Raw genomic sequence first — 17,223 nt, forward strand, 5'->3', positions numbered from 1 at the left:
TCATCAAGTATTTGGTCACAGCAATAACAAAAGTACAGCCACTGATACCCATCAAAAGCCTGTATCTCCATTTGATCATGGAAGAAAGGAAATGCGAGTAAAGAGAATTTGCAGCACAAACTTACTAAGGACTATGGCCCGCATGGGGCTAACTGAAAACAGTTGAGACAAGTGAACAGACAAGGTACATGGTACAGAAAGCCTGGGCTTCGAATGAAGGGGGACAAGGCAGGGCTCAAAACCTCAGGTGTTAAGAGTTTGCATGTGGGATGTCAGCATAGGACAGTGTACTTGAAAACTTGGCTTGCAAATGGTGGTGATGATTGTGTAGACTCTGAAACTTTTATATGAGGAGTGGGGGGGGGGGTCCTAGCTAGAGGAAGTGGTTAGTTGGGAGGTAGCCTTTGAAGGCTGACTGTGCTTCTAGAGGAAGCCTCTACAGGAGGGATGTGAACAAGGCTTAACCACTAGCTGCCAATCACCATGCAAAAAGAAATGAGCCTTCCTCCCTTAGCCTGCTTTTTGTCAGGTATGTGGGAAATCAACTAATCCAAGCCGGGAAGCATTTGCACAGTGAGGGCTACAAAGGCTTTGGGGGAGTCTGATTTCTTCCTCTTCCCAGCTCTGCAACTTCATAGTCACTGTACATCCCTTGCCTTTGTATATCACCTGTGATGGCAAATGGGAAGTTTTTGCCTGGTTTGAAAATTTCAGTTCCCATTGGAAATGGTGTCGGATCCCCCCCACCCTGGTTTTGGACTGGGGTATTAATGTAAAACTCTAAAGTGTATTAGCGACTCTAGGTTGGTGCAGCACAGCTCTTGGGGTACCTAGTCTCTGCTTGTTGTATTGGAAGAACGTCATCCTCCTCCAAATCTGATGGGACCTAAGAAGCCTTTTGGGAGCTCAGAACTGAGATGGAGCCACCACGGGGAAGCTAATCATTGACTTTCGGCCCCGCTACCCGCTGAGAACAGAGCCAAAGGGACTGTAGTCCACTGGAGAGCTCTCTCAGGAGTTTGGCCAGCTGCCAGCAGCAGCAGGCCTCTTTCAGCAGCTGGTCCCCAAACACCAAGCTCCCCCTGTTTGAGACAAAGGTGATGCCACCACCAGAAGCTGTCACTCAGAAGCAGGTAGGAGAGATCAAAGAGGAGGCCTGAGGAGAGGCTCCAGGGCTTGTTAGAGTCAGTCTCCTACAAGCACAGGGAAGCCAAGGGGGCAGGGAAGCATGAAGACTAGAGAAGCCTGTGCCCTGCTGTCGGTATGCAGCCTTAGCATAACACATGAGTGATTGCTATGCACCTTTGATAAAGAGGCGTGCGAAAGACTAGGTAGCCCCCAAGCCAGCTAAGGTAGGTGCAAGCAAAGCCTCATCCTGAAAGGGAACAGCACTGAGGGTAAACACCTCGGGAAAGATTTCACAGCATTCCCGCGGAGCTGCCAATTTTCATCTCTTTTCAAAGGCAGTCTGATGCACCTGTACCCCTCTCCCTGCTAACAGCTCATGTCTGAAGGTCCTGCTCTTCTGCCTGTTGTGTTCATAATCAGAACCTCACAGGCGCTTCTTGATCACATGCTGTCTTATGTTCTTATAGTTTTTCTTGCTCATGCTAGCAAGGTTTTACTCCCGTTACCAAACTGTCAGTTCTCTGAGGAGGATACAGAACCTGGACACATGAGTCCACATTTTCCAAAGCCCTTTCTACCCATTGCATTGACCTTCCATCAAACCAGACTTGCCAGAGCAGGGGTGGACATGCCTGTGTTACGCTGAATGTAGACACAGTGAAGGACTTGGTTGGATCTACCCTACTATTTGCCACCAGCATAAAACCCATGTACGTGACTAGCTGACAGACTGCTACATCCTGCTTGCCATCAGACTTCATGCGTGCTTCCTCCCTGAAAAGGGTTCAAGCAGCTAATAAATAGTTCTTTATGTTTTAAACATTTCAAAGCCCAATGTGGCTAATTAAAGGGGGACTGCACACTTTTGACACTCCAAAAAAACAAACAAACAAACAAACAAACAAAAACAGAGGGCCTAAGTTCCATCTCTTTGAATCTGGGCCAGACACTGTGGTTCATTTTGACCAACAGAACAAGGTGGTCTTGACATTGTTTAACATTCAAGATCAAATCAAGAAAGGTTAGGAACACTTGATCTCAGGGCTGGGCCTTCAGGTAAAGTCTCATTACTTTGAGGATGCTACAGGCAGAGACCAAGATTAGTACTCTGTTCAAATTAACATTCCTTGCTAAGCCCAAGCCCCAGCTTTTCCAGCCAGAGGCAAAAGTGAGTGAAGTAGCTCTTGTGTGTGCGTGAGTGTGTGTGTGTGAGTGTGTGTGTGTGTGTGTGTGTGTGTGTGTGTGCGCGCGCGCGCGCGCAAGTGCTGATATCTGAGGATAATATCCAGTGTATTCACCAGCTTACTTCCTTGACACAGGGTCTCTCATTGAAACCAGAGCTCAGTTTCATCTGGACTGACGACTGAGCTAGCTCTAGCGATCCTCCCATTTCTGTCGCTCACAGCACGGCATCACAGGTTCCTGCCTGGCTATGCCTGAGTGTTTTCCTGGGTAGTGTTGGGGGCTCTGAACTCAGGTTCTTATGTTTGTTCCCCAAATGCTCCTATCCGCTGAACTGAACATCATTAACCTTCATCCATGGCATTCATAGTAGAAGGACCCAGGTAAATCTTTTGCAGACATCTGATTCCTGCAGGGGGTCCGGATTGGTTAACAAAGTCCTTGGCATAAATTGTTGTATACGAAGTGCAGAAATCCCAAGGCTTCCTCCGAATCTGCTGAAAAGCACGTAAAAACACATGAGCAACAAGGGTTCCCAGCGGCTCACATTCCTCTTAACTCACTGTCAGGTACCGCAGCACCATTTTGTCTTTCTTTGTCTCTTGCTAGTGTTAAGCGAAACTGTGTGGACATTCTGAATTCTCTCAGAAAATTAGGTTCCATTCAGAAACATTATGAGTCATGCAACTGGATGTGGGATGTCCACATAAATTATACTTTGTGGAATACTTCCCTGTCTCCAAGTCCTTATGTTCTAATCCCATATATTATCCACGGTCTGATTCATATGTTTTACTCACCATGAAACCTTTCTTTGCTTCCACTGGAGAGAGCTGCCTTTTTTTTTTTTTTTTTTTTTTCCTGGCTGATTATATTGTGGCTCTTTGAGTTTTGTAGAGTAATATTTTTATTAATTGAGAATTCATTCATACATGCACAATACATTTTGATTCTATTCCTTCCTAACTGTCCCTAACTCCTCCGGAATCCATCCCTCAAAACCCCAATCCCTCCAACCTCATATCCTTAAAACAAACAAAAAAAAAAACCACTAAGGCCAATTTCTGATGTCTGCATATGTATGAGTGTGGGGCCATTTCTCTGTCTGGGTGGCCAGCCCCCCTCAGTGCAGATGTTAAAGAGAATCCACGGAATTGGTGTGTACTAACTTACCCCTTTGGAGGAGGGGAGGAGGGGTAGGCCAGGAGTGGGAGCAGGGAAGGTTAGGCAGGGGTGAGGGGAGAAGGAGGAGGGATGAGAGGTGGATCTGTGACTGGTGTGCAAAATGAATTAAAAAAATTTGTAGAAAAAGAGAAAGCAGGAAAAAAAATTAAAAATTTAAAGACTATGACTTTTTATCTGATGGGGGCTTAGGGAAAAACACTCACACACACACTCTCAATGGTTTATGCCTTTATTCTTCTGTATTCTTCATTCTGTGTTCCATATTCTCTTTTCTTATCTCTATCCAGAAATGTCCCTTCTGTCTCTCTTGATGTTTTCCTTCTCTTTCTAACTCTCTTGATGTTTTCCTTCTAATTCTCTCATTTTTGATGTTCTCCTAACTCTCTCATTCATGATGTTTTCCTTCTAACCCATTTTAACTCTACCTTTATTCTTTCCCTTACAGCTTACACACCCCAGCAAAATCTTTCAGGCAATATAAAAGTTACAATGTGGTTACATTCTGTTTTTCAAGTGAATGATTACAATGAATATAAGTAAAAAACAGCATATTTTCCATATCCCTTATATGATTAAATATTTTGTGTATTACAGGTGAAAAACAAATTATCCCATGAACCCACATACATTTATACCCAAGCAACTTGTTATAGATTAACAGTGTGTAAGCAAGCAAGATATTTTTTTTTTTACTGGCAGGCTGCATTTTGCAGTTACAAGGACAGGACCAATCACTTTATTACTTACCTTGAAAGGTAATCTCATAAGGAATCTTGAAGGAATCACAAACCTAAACTTTTACACATTGCATCTGTCTAAAGAGCTGGTTCATGGTTTAAGTGTATTTGTTGCTCTAGCAGAGGATCTGGCTTCAGCTCTCAGCACCCACACGGTGGCTCACAACCTTCTATACCTTCAGTTACAAGGACTCTGACATTCTCTTTTGGCTTCTGTGGTCACCAGTTATGCAGGCATACATGCAGACACTTACACATAAAACAAAACAAAATAAAATAAATCTTTAAAAATAGCTCACTGGTTTTCTGTCAAGTAATTTTAGCTGCTTAATATCTTAAATTACCTCCCACAACTCTATATACCAGATAATATTAGTGAAATTCTCATCTCAGGGTTGAGAGAATTTATACTTAGGAAATTCAGAATAGTTGTTCCCTGTGATTAGCAGAGCTGCAACTTGAACACATCCCTGTCTAAGTCTATAGTGATGACATAGCAACTATATACACTCAATTCTCAGGGGCTTAGAAGGACTGCCCAGAGCAGAAACTTGAAATAAAGATTAAAACAAAAACTAAAACTAGAATAAATACCAACAAGCCCAAATTATATGCTGAACAGACTTAAAGTTATTTCCTTAAAATGTTCCAAGTCTATTCTTCTTGGGTCATCTTTTGAAGACTGAAACTATTATGTTCAGATGGCAAGATGATGCAAGCCACAAAGCATTCATTAAGCTTAAGCTGATGGCCTGGAAGTAGCTGAAGCAAGAGATAGATTTCTCCTCTGGAATCTGGGCTCCAGGGGCAAAGATCAAAATTAGTATGTTCAGAGGATGTCAAATTTACACAATGAAATCTTAACTCCTAAGGTGATGGTGTTTGGAAGTGAAGTCCTTGGGGGGTCATGAGGCCATGGTGACAGAGCCCACATGAGTGGCATTAGCATCCTTATAAAGGAGACCCAAAAAAAGCTCTTCACCCTTTCCACAGTGTGAAGACACACCCAGAAGGCACTGACTGAAGGAATGGACTTTCCCCTCAGAATATAGAGAAACATCAACCTTGATAGTAAGCTTCCAGCCTGCTGAAATACGAGCAATCACTCTCTGTGGTTCATAAGCCACCTAGTCCATGCCATTTTCTTACAAGGACATGAATGAATTATAACAGAGGAAGATTGTGATGTTTGCGGTTTTCATCTGAGTTTAAACCCAGGCTTTTTTTTTTTTTGTCTGTGCCACAAATGTCTGTGATTCTTCCATCTTCACAAAGGATTCTGGATCCAATAGTTTAGCAGTAGTTTTTGAAGGAAGCAAACTTGGATTGAGGTTTCTGTCCTGCCAAGGGGCATTCATCTGGAGTCCACTCTGCTGATGGAGCCTAGCAAGGATTTTCTTGAGTCTTGCTGGCGGCCCCAGCCATGTGTGTCCCAGTGAGGGCTGCGGCACATGGTTTATAGTAGTAATTACTGAGCTAGCCTCTTAAGAAGCCATGGTACCTCCAGCTATGGGCAAAGTTGGGGAGGTCAACAATAATAAGTATTTGCATTTTCAGGGTCCTGTGAATCCATAAAGATCACTGGAGTATATTATTTCACTCCCACTCTGCCTTCTTGGCCTTCTCCTCTGATTCAGAATATTCTCAACACAGAGTATAAAATTAAACACAGAACACTAGCTCATACTAGCACAGTGGAATAAAAGAGGGGAATAAACCCTCTAAGATATAATGGAATGCAAACGAGGGAATCACTACTCTGTCCATGGTAGATATGGTGGTTACAGCTAGAGATTTATAAAAAAAAATAATGTGTAAATATTTTAACCGCTGAAATTGTGCAGAAAATTTGTACATGCAATAAAAAACAGTTTTGGTTGAGACACTTGAGGGGAAGTTGCTGACTTTATGCCCTGTCATTTTTAAAATTTTCAGTTATATTTCATATGGAGATACTATTTGTTATTTTAATAGGTATATTTATTTTTATTTAGGGCATGAATATTTTTCCTGTATGTATATATGTATGCATATATGTATGTGAACCATGTGCATGCCTACTGTCCACAAAAGTCAGAAGAAGGCATTGGATACCCTGAAATTGGGGGTTATGGGTGGTTGTGAGTTTCTATGTGGGTACTTGGAACTGAACCTGGGTCCTCTGCAAGAGTAACAAGTGCTCTTAACCACTGAGCCATCTTTTAGCCCCATAGACATTATTTGTAGCAACCACATAACCAGAGAGCTGACATGAGGGACCTGGTTACTCTTTAGCCCTCAGACACTCTGAAGGTTTTTTCTGCCTCCCAGTTATACCCTCCAATAAGAGGATATAGTTCAGGTGTCAGGGTTGCACTTACATGTGTTTCTTTAGTCTCTTTCTGCCTAAATAGTTTCTTCTTCTTTCATGATTTTCCTTGAAAACTGTAGTCAGGTTAACTTGTAGCACACTCTTAACCTGGGGCTTGTCTAAAGTTTCTTCAAATTTAGATTTGGAGTCATTGCAATGAAGCTTGGATTTTCTTAACATATCTTCTTATGTGGCACATGTTCTTGATTTGTTCCTTTTTGGAAATTACTTGATTATTACTACTTAGTGGTGTTTCACAGATACCTTCTTGTGGTGCTACATTGTGTACCTTAATAAACTTGCCGGAGGATCAGAGGACAGAGCTAGTCACTAGATTAGACATGGAGGCCAGACAGTGGTGGCACACACCTTTAATTTTAGCACTCAGGAGGAAGAGCTCTGTCTGGATCTCTTTGAGTTCAAAGCCACATTGGGCTACATGAAACTGATCCTGTATAGGAGAAAAAAAAAAAAAAAAAAAAAAAAACAGAGCCAGGCAGTGGTGCCACATACGCCTTTAATCCCAGAAAGTAATATGGCAGGACAGAGAAAGGTATAAAAAGTGTGAGGAAGCAGGAACTCACTCTCTTTAGACTGAGGATTTCGTAGAGGTAAGAACTAGTGGCTGGCTGTTCTGCATCTCTGATCTTTCAGCTTTTACCTCAATATCTGGTACCAGGTTTTTTATTAAAAGACCATCTAAGATTTGAACAACACCTTCCTGGTAGTTACATTTTCTCACAATGTAATTAAGAATCATTTGGGGGAGAGTTGCTTTAAAAATTATGTGGTATCCAGGTCTTTGTTGAGTACACTCTTTATTCATTTCTATGAGCATAAAATGGTGGTTTTCTCTTTTGTTTGGTAGGTCATACTCCTACTGTCGTGTTAGTTAATATTTGTTGCTGTGGCAAAACAGTATGAGTGAAGGTGACTTACAAAAGAGTTTGTTTTGTCTGCAGTGTCAGAGGCAGAGTCCACACTGGCAGGGGAGGCCTGGCAGCAGGCATCTGGAGCAGAGAGAAAACTGGAAGTGGAACTGAACTATAAAGTCTTAAAGCCCTTCCTAGTGATGGATTTCCTTCAAAAAGGTTGAGAAGTTTCATAACCTCCGCAAATAATGCTGCCAACTAAGGACCAAGTATTCAAATGCACAGGCTCATGGGACCATTTTCCTTTCAAACCACCACAATAACCTTCATCATTTATTTTTGATGCACAGATTAGATGCACAAATCGTTTCTAGCCAGTGGAAATGCCTTCAAGCTGGCTCATGACATGGGTCCTCACGCACTGTCATTATCACCCTTGGAGTGTCTCCTTGCTTTGTGGTACAGTTATAGACTACAAACTTGCATTGCGTTCTCTCACCTTATTCTTGTACTCAGCCATTCTTCAGGGAGTTGTAGTTTATTTTATTGAAAAACAGTATTTGGAAGTCAAGAAATGAACACTAGCATTGCACACTGCCTCAGGGGTATCAATGACTCCAAACTTCCTCAGAGAACAGAGCTAGTGGCATGTACACACACACACACACACACACACACACACACACACACACACACACTCTATACCATTGTCTTTCTATAAATGTACTGAAGACTAAAATCACACTGCTAGCTAAACCTCAAGTCAATATCATATATTATATTTCCTTCCTTCTTTCCTCTCTTCCTTCCCTCTTCCTTTGTGTATGTTATGCATAAAGATCATGGATTATTCATCATTTATATCATTGATCACATTGGATGCACAGAATATGTGTGATGTGTACATATGTGCACCTGAATGTGCAGGTAAACTTACCACTGTGTGTGTAGAGGCCAGAGATTGACTTCAGTTGTCTTTCAGTATTGTTTGATTTCCACCTTACTCTTTTGAGACAAGGTTTCTTGCTGACCTTGGGCTTGTCATTTTGGCTAGACTAGCTGGCCAGCGAACTCTAAGAATCCACCTGTCTCAGCGCCCACCCCCCTTGCAGCTCTGGTGTTTTTGTGCCACCACACTCAGCTTTTGCGTGAGCATGGGAGATCCAAACTCAAGTCCTAATGCTTCCACCAAGTCTTCTAACAGTCCTATATACTTCATTCATGTTTTTGTTTGGCATATTATACTTGTACATATTGTGAGGTACAGAATAACATTTCACTACACATATGCAATATGTAGTACTCAAAGTATTGTCTAACTGGCACCTTGAACACATCATTTTTGTGTGTGTGTTGAGAATACCCCAAATGATCTCCTATAGCTACTTTGAAGTATCCAATGATTTGTTGTCAACCACATTGATCCAATTATTCTTTAAAACATCTGCTCTAACTGCATTTCAATGAATCATGACACCCCATGATCTACTCTGCTTCTTTCTTTTTTGCATAATGTAACTCATTTCTTCTTCTAGTGAAGAACTTGGCTTCTACTGCTCATAATAGATGTTTATCTCTTCATTCCCCCTGTACATGATTACATCCCAGCCTCATAACTATTCCTCCAACCCCACCTTATGATTCTCTCTCTCTCTCTCTCTCTCTCTCTCTCTCTCTCTCTCTCTCTCTCTCTCTCTCTCCCTCCATATGCATGTAATCTTAGTCCAGTGTCTTACATTATTTAGTCTCCATAGGTGCTTTGTCAGCAGACTTAAGTTCAACATCTTGCTTTAGCTGGCCCCAAAATGTGGAACTACCTGAAACCTACTTAGAGCCCACTCATCATGTGGATCCTTTCTGTTTTCTGCTTGGCCTAGGACCTATCCCGGGTCATCACCTTAAATGAATTTTGTTCTCAATATGCTCAAACTTACATATCCTATTCTGGACATTTCTTTCTCTTTGTTTCATTCTGTGTCAAATGGAAGTGTTTAAGATGAAAGGTGACTGGACTTGCTGCAGGTTAATGTTTACCTGGATTTCTATGCTTCTCTCTTGGTCTCTAGGGTAGTGATAGGGACCTTGACTGCAAAAACTTTCTGGTACATGTACTGATAGAATGAGACAGAGTAAGGGAGAGAGCTCCTCCATATAACCTATGACTTTTTCCTTCATTTCATTCTCTCTATTACAAAGAAAAGGATCTAAGATGTTTATGAATTGCTACTATGTAGCATCTAATTGAAGTTTGTTTTCATTTCAAACTCTCTTCACTTTAAACTAATGACCAGGCATTATTTTTATATCTTTACAGATGAGTAAAATATAAGAACATTTACCTACCCATTTCAAATACACTATGAGGCATTCAGAATTAGAACTTGAGACTTCATATGAATTTTACTCTGTCTTATGTGATGGAGGAGACAGAGCATGTCTTAGAGACATAGTTATATGGTTGTGCTTCATAAATGCTCAAATGAATGTTTTGATGATAATGAGATCAGTGTGAAGAAAATGTGAAGTGTGCAGCTTGGAGGAGATGGAGTTTTGTGAGACTCCTAACTCAAGCCTTTTTGATGAGGGAATACCCTTCACCTTTATTCAGGGGATCCAAAGGCATTTATTCCATGGGAGGAAACTGTTTTTGTTCCAAAGTTCAGAAGTTTTTTTTTTTTTTTTTTTTTAGACTTTCAGGAGATTAGGAGCTTATCAGAAACAAGACTGTCCAGTCTATAGGACATTCACTAGATACCTGACCTCTATTCACATGTCAACTACTTAGCAGTCTTTATGACATGGAGGGCCATTATTTTCTTCTGCTCATAGGTAAGAGCTTAAGGCAGAGAGTTTCGGTAATATGCTACGTTGCAGAACTAGAAAAATAATGAGTAAAGGCTAAAATCTTTTGAACCCAGGTTGTCCATTGGCTTGACTGATTTGCAGACTCCTCAGCAGCTGGTAATATCATTTATTACTGAATGCAATTTTTCATAAAGCAGTTGTAATTAAGCCAATAGATGCAAAATCACTTTGCAGTACATAGACATTTTCATGTTCCATCATCATTGTTTATTGGGTACTTGCTCTTTCCCTGTACCTCTCCCCCTGTAGCTATTTTTGAGACAGGCATATCAACATTAATCCAGAGACTGTAAGATGGAATAAGCAGATATGGGGATGTACTGAATGCCACATGACAGGTGTAATAGTGGAAAGCCTGGCTTTAAAATGATAATAATACAGAGAGAGATGACGAAGTGAACTAGCCTTGGAATGGCCTGTAACAATGACTGTGACCAAGGTAAGCAGAAGATGTCACAGGAACAAAAAGGAAGGACATAAAAATGTCCTTTGGATGTTCAACAAATCTCGGTGAGTTCGAGGGCCATCCTTGTCTGCATAGTGAGTTCCAAGATAGCCAGGGCTACATAGAGAGACTTTCTTTCTTCTTCTTTTATTTCTTTCTGTCTCTCTGTCTCTGTCTCTGTCTCTGTCTAGACCTCCCTCCCTCCCTCCCTTCCTTTCTTTCTCCCTCCCTCCCATCCTTCTTTCCTTCCTTTCTATTTATTTTTTTATGGGAAGAGTGTGAATTCAGTCCCCCTACCACAAATCATGCAGTGGAGTTTCCCACATTTAGGGAAATCACATCAGGTACATCCAGAGCACAATGGTTAAGTCTTGCCCTGGGAAAACCACCCTTGTGATCCTGGTATTGCCCCTGCCAGGTAAACATGGCTCTGTCTTTAGAAAGAAAAGAGTGCCCAAGAAGGGGACTGGAGGTCAGTGTCTCAGCAGAATGTCAGTCTCACTGCACATGGTTCAGCTGAGCGAGCTTTCCCGACACTTATGGGGGCCTGATCTAGACTAGGAAAGACAAAGGGAGATCCCGGGACACTTAACATATAGCAGTCCTGGTAAGCTCCTCACACCCTGGAGTTCAATGGTCAAGAAGGGAAATGGTTTTCCCAGAACCAACACGAGTGGATGCCTGCCTGTGATGAGGATCTAGGAGCAGGCAAGAACACTTTAGTTATTTTTTACTTCCCCCTTCTAGCCTCCTGCTAGATCCTTCCATAAGTAAGACCCAAATGAAAGCCAGCTGTCAAAAGGCCTCTGTAGATCATCCTATGGGAATCAGCCACTAGGGCACAGTTCAGAGCAGAAGGTTAGAAAATGGATGTGAGGAGAGGGGGCAGCTGAGGATTAACATGCTTATCATGGAAGGCTTCCTGGAAGAGTTATATTTGAATTGATAATGGAGTGAAACTATGTTCCTGTGGAATAATCCTTTTGTACACTGTGAAGACCTGCTGCTCCCATTGTTAATAAAAAGCTGATTGGCTGCTGGCTAGGCAGGATTTTGGGGGCAGAGAGAATGGTTAGGACAAGAAGGGTGGAGTCAGAGAAACACCAAGAGATGCAGAACAAGCAGGATGGGATGTACATACATGAGGTAAACGAGCCTCGGGGCAGCGTGTAGGTTAATAGAAATGGGTCAATTTAAGTTCTAAGAGCCAGCTAAAAACAAGCTTACACTACTGGATGAGCATTTGTAATTAATATTAAGTCTCTGTGTGATTATTTGGGGAGTGGCTGGTGGGACAGAGAAGTCTGCCTACATTATGTCTCCTGGATATGAGTGGAAGGGAGGAAGAAGAGAGACTAGGCAGGCAGAGCGTTTCCTGTTTAAAAGCACAGCTGAGACGGGAAACCACAACCTATTTGTTCATGATCAATGGGCTGTGAACTGTGGAGAAGGAGGGAAATAGAGACTATTGCAGCTCAACTGTACCTTCTCACCAGCCTTCTTCCTCAGCTGGACAAGTTTATAAATGGACACATGTTAGGGAAACAAAGCCTGAGGGCTTCGGAAGAGGCGCAGTGGAGTAACATGCTTTCTGTGAGAGCAGGAGTACCTGAGTCTGGATCCCTGGCACCTCTGTAAGAAACTGGCTGTGGTGCACGCCTGCAATCCTGGTGCCTTGGGGCTGAGGGAGAGACAGACAGATGCTGCAGACTCTCTAGTCAGCCAAGCTAGCCAAAAATTAAATACATAAGCCTCAAGTTTAGGAAGATACTCAATCTCAAAAGACAAGCTAGAAAGCAAAAGAGGGAGACACCTGCCATCAATCTTTGGCCTACACACACACACACACACACACACACACACACACACACACACACACACACACACACACACAGCACACACATGCACGCACACACCAGACTTACTATTGTGTTTATTACTTTTGTTAAGGAGGGAACATTTTATTCTGTGCTCGTGGTTTTGGAAGGGTTTGGTTCATTGTGGCAAGGAATGCATGACTTAGCTTCTTAGTTCATGGCAGTGGGAATATGTAGAAAAGGCCTTTTGTGTCATAGGAGACAAGAAAGAAAGCAAGGGGGCAAAGAAGAGTCAGGTATCACCTTGAAAGGGCCACCCTTAGTGAACCAATTCTATAGGCCAGGCTTTGCCTCCTGAAGTTCCACAGATTCCCAAAATAGTTCTATCAGTCAGGGTCAAGAATGCAAATCATAGACCTGCTGGGGACAATTTAGATTCAAACTGCAACACTGCTTGAAGTGATCTCCAGAGACTGGGTCCTGGGTCAGGCTGTTGACTTTCTAAGAGACAACATGTTGAGGTTCAACCTACAATCCAACAGCTCACTCAGTTCTCCCTCATAAGCCAAAATGTACAGTCATGACTACTAGTTGCTGTCTGAGTCAGTGGAGGATACAGCCATGAACTATTATGGACTGGCTAGTCCATTAACAACAAACATGTTACTACTGTTTTGGAAACTGAGTAGCCCATCATCAAGGAAACAGGTGATTTGGTGTCTGGAGATGATATGGTCTCTGCTCCACACGTTTTATTCTTCTAGGTCCTCACACGGTAGAAGGTCCAGGGAGCTCTCTAGAGTCTCATAGTATAAGGGCAGAAATCCCACTTATGAGGGTCCCACTTTCATGACCCAATCACACCCCATAGACCCTGTTTCTTAACACTGTCATGTCAGGATTTAGGATTTCAACTTATAAAGTTCGGGAGGACACATATCCATCATGCCCTTCGCCTCTTATCTAGGTTCTTAAGTTATAGTTGCCTCAGGACAATGTTGTAGAAAGTCAAGGTCTTCTGAGAAGGTCAAACTAAACTCCTTATAAGAGTTACTTTGAGCACAAAGATTTCATAGCTTTGCCTGGGCATGGTGGCACATACCTTTAATCCCAGATAGGGAAGCAGAGGCAGGTGTATCTCTGTGAGTTTGAGACCATCCTGGTCTACTTAGTGAGTTCCAGATCAGTAAATACTACACAGTGAAACCCTGTCTCAACAGACCCCAAATCAAACCAAAGCCAAACAAAAATGAACAAAAGGGATTCCATAGCTTTGTATAGTTCTACTATAAAATGCATTAGAAAATTTCTCCCTTATAAACATCAACTGTAGTTCTACCATTCCACTTCCATGGTGAGATCTAACACAAGTCACAGCTAGTGCAGGGTGCATATTGCCCAGCAGAGAAATAACAATTGCTTTTTTTTTTCTACCTGTCCCTCTATTCCAGTGTTTCTCAACCTGTGGGTCATGACCCCTCTGCAGGGGCAGGGGTGGGTGGGTGGCGGGTCAAATGACCCTTTCACAGTGGTCACCTAAGACCTTCAGAAAATGCAGATATTTGCATTATGATTTATAACAGTAGCAAAATCACAGTTATGAAGAAGCAATAAAAATAATTTTGTGGTTGGGGGGGTCACCACAACATGAAGAACTGTATTAAATGGTTGCAGCATTAGGAAGGTTGAGAACCACTGCTCTATCCATTCTGAACCTGCTGCACCAGTGGTATTTCTCGACTGCTTTCTTTCTGCTGCTTGACTTCCTAGAGTCATTAATGACTTTTCAATTACCACTAACAATTTCAAGTGCATCGCATATATTAATCATGTAACCATCACAGCAGCCCTTTAAGAAAAGATACTATTACCAGTATGCAGTTAAGGAAAACCATGCATACAGTCCTCCAGATGTCTTATCCTTAGGAAATGTAGAGCCAGCATTCAATATCGTTCTGACCCAGAATACCCACTGTTCACATTTTACACTGCTGTCTTGCACTGTTTTCCACACATAGCCACTTCACTAATCTGCTTTCCTTCCTTCTAGAATTTTCCTTCCATATAAGATCGCTTCATTTCCTTTCCTATTGAGCCCTTCTGTCTTAGGGCATCATTTCTGAAGCCCAGATACTTCTTGAATCTCATTGTTCTTAGCTCTGACTTTGTTATTGGTAGAAGTCTTCCGCAGCCCCAGTTCCGGCTGCCACCAGGCTCATATCATATGACATTCTTGTTATTGATCTTTTCTGAGTGCCTTCCTCTATGCTTTCTGAACCCACAACACTGATGATTTGTTGTTAGACTGGTTAGGGGTCCCTACCCAGAAGTCCTACCCCTAATTCAAGGGAAGGAGTATAGACAAAGTGCCCCAAGATCGGGGTCTTCTGATCTTTACTTCACTTCCTTTTTTCAATTGTTTGGGACCTTTGACACCAGCATATACCATTAAATTTGGTGGTCACCACCCTGTTTGTTCAGAACTGTTCAGGTGATGCCTGCTTATCTACTACTATAGGTAGTAGTATCCTTTCTCTTGTGTAATTATATCTAAGTAGAGAGGATAACTTCCGTGTTCATTCTTCCTGTAAGATTGTCTGCATAAAATAAGACTCCTGTGAAAAGTGTGGGAGGACCCAAGATTTCTGACAATGGAACTGTGGATTGGAAAGTGGTGCCTACAACAAGTGTGTATGGGCCTGGCTGGTCTCACAACACAGAGTGAAGGCAATAGCTTTCATCTCCCCGTGAAAAACCAACTCTAGCTAGTGTTACTAAAGACTAACTCAACTGATAATAACATAGCTGAATATCATTTGCTTTTATTGTTGTTGTTGCTATGACCATATAACTGACAACTAAGGCAGGAAGAGTCCATTTTGGTTCCCAGTGTGAGGTGACGCAGCCATCATGGAGGGAAATCTCAAGGCAACAGGCAGTCGCACAGTGGTAGCAGCTGGGCTCTTTAAACAGAGGCCAGACAGGAAATGGGAATAGGCTGTGAAACCCCAAGGCTGGTCTCCAGTTACCCATTTCCTCTAGCAAAGCTCCACCTCCAAAATGTTCCACAACCTTCCAAACAGCACCAATTGTTGAAACATTTGAACCCCCAGGGGACACTGCCCATTTAAACATCCTGGGGCTTGCTTGTACATTGATAAAGTTACAATACTGGAACAACTAACCCCTCACTGGTGGAAACATTTTCTCTTGGTAGAGAAAGAATAACAGATACAGGTCCAGCCTCCTTGAAGCCATCCAATCTTTTCTCTCTTCATGTGAAAGACCTGTTGCAAGGCATCCTTTCCACTCAGCTGTGCAGCTACTTTGGGCTGGACCATGAAAGGCCCCAGGATGAGGCTCAGAGGAAGGGATCCCTTGACTTAGCAGAGCCGGGAGCTGTGTCATGTGGCTCTACAGCTGCCGTTGGCTCTTGGATGAAATTCCCCAACCTTGCACCTCACAAAGAGCTCACTCCTAGGCCTGCCCAGCAATCCAGGGCAAAGCCTTGGGGGTGCAAGGCCAGGACACAGAACAAAGAAGGTCCTGCTGGGTAAGTGTTATAGAAATGTGTGTCAGAGAGGAATCTCTTGGCCTGGTTTGCTGACTTTTCTCCCAGTAGATTTAAAAAAAAAAAATAGTAATTCTTGGAATTTCCCATTACTGGGTCTTATAGGTGAATGGACTGGAAGGAACAGTGAATAAAAATTGTGAGCCATATATCATTAAGTTTCTGTGAGAGAAAGCGCTCGGGGCGGGGGGGGGGGGGGGAGGGGGGAGCAACAACTTCTCTCTGAAGTGACTTTAAAGGTCAAATGTCCTCGGTGTATTGGCTTTGTCCCTGATGATTATAAATATAGAATGTTGTTTTGAGGGATGAGAGATGGGCACAGCCAATAGGCATTTTGGAACCATGAGAGTCAATGAAAAGAATATTGCCTAAGGGCTGGGGAGGAGACAGAAGAACAGAAGCAGAGATAAGAAAGTTGCTTCAAGGTAGCCTGAAGGAGAACGAAGCAGAAACAGATAACCTGGGCAAACAGGTGAGCAGATGGTAGAGACAGAAGAAAGGAGTATGAATGCACATATGCTAAGTATGGCTGGGGGCTGACTTGACCTGGGGCAGAGAGGCTGAGCCCGGAAGGGTAGCAAGGAATACCTGGGATTTGTCATGAAGACACTGGCATTGACCTCTGGTCCACTACCCTGTCTGGCCCCTCAGAAGTCCTAGCCTTGTGATAATACAAAGGAAGAGAGGATGAGCTTGGCCATTATGTAGTTGATGGGTGGCTGAGTGCTCCTAGGGATTGTGTTTGAATTTTCTTTCAAAGAGTCTTTCCACAAACCTCTTTACGTTTGAATCTTTGCCAACTAGTGCTGGACCAGGGAGTTCTCAGAGCAGCCCAGGCATAGCAGATAGGAAACTTTTAAGCATGCAGAGGACACTGGAAAAGCTGTTCAAACTCAAGTGACTTTGAATGTGATACCCTGATTATCTACTTGAGGGAATTATAAGAAGTAAATGGCAAGGCATATAGGGGAGTTTGGAATGGGGAATCTTCCAAAAGCCCCATTAAGCCTGAGAGGGCTTATTAGAGATGCTACCGAATGCTTGGATTCAAAGCTACATTTAACCCGGCTT

At 42.6% G+C, this 17,223-nt stretch overlaps 1 non-coding gene across 1 annotated transcript; it reads right to left on the reverse strand.

Moving 5' to 3' along the window:
- Positions 1-11,031: 11,031 nt before the first annotated feature.
- On the reverse strand, positions 11,032-11,190 carry LOC114698815. Its single transcript, XR_003735411.1, has one exon. It is a non-coding gene; the product is annotated as a U1 spliceosomal RNA (small nuclear RNA).
- Positions 11,191-17,223: the final 6,033 nt, after the last annotated feature.

Source organism: Peromyscus leucopus, chromosome 9, assembly GCF_004664715.2.
Source record: "Peromyscus leucopus breed LL Stock chromosome 9, UCI_PerLeu_2.1, whole genome shotgun sequence".
NCBI classification, from domain to species: Eukaryota; Metazoa; Chordata; class Mammalia; order Rodentia; family Cricetidae; genus Peromyscus; species Peromyscus leucopus.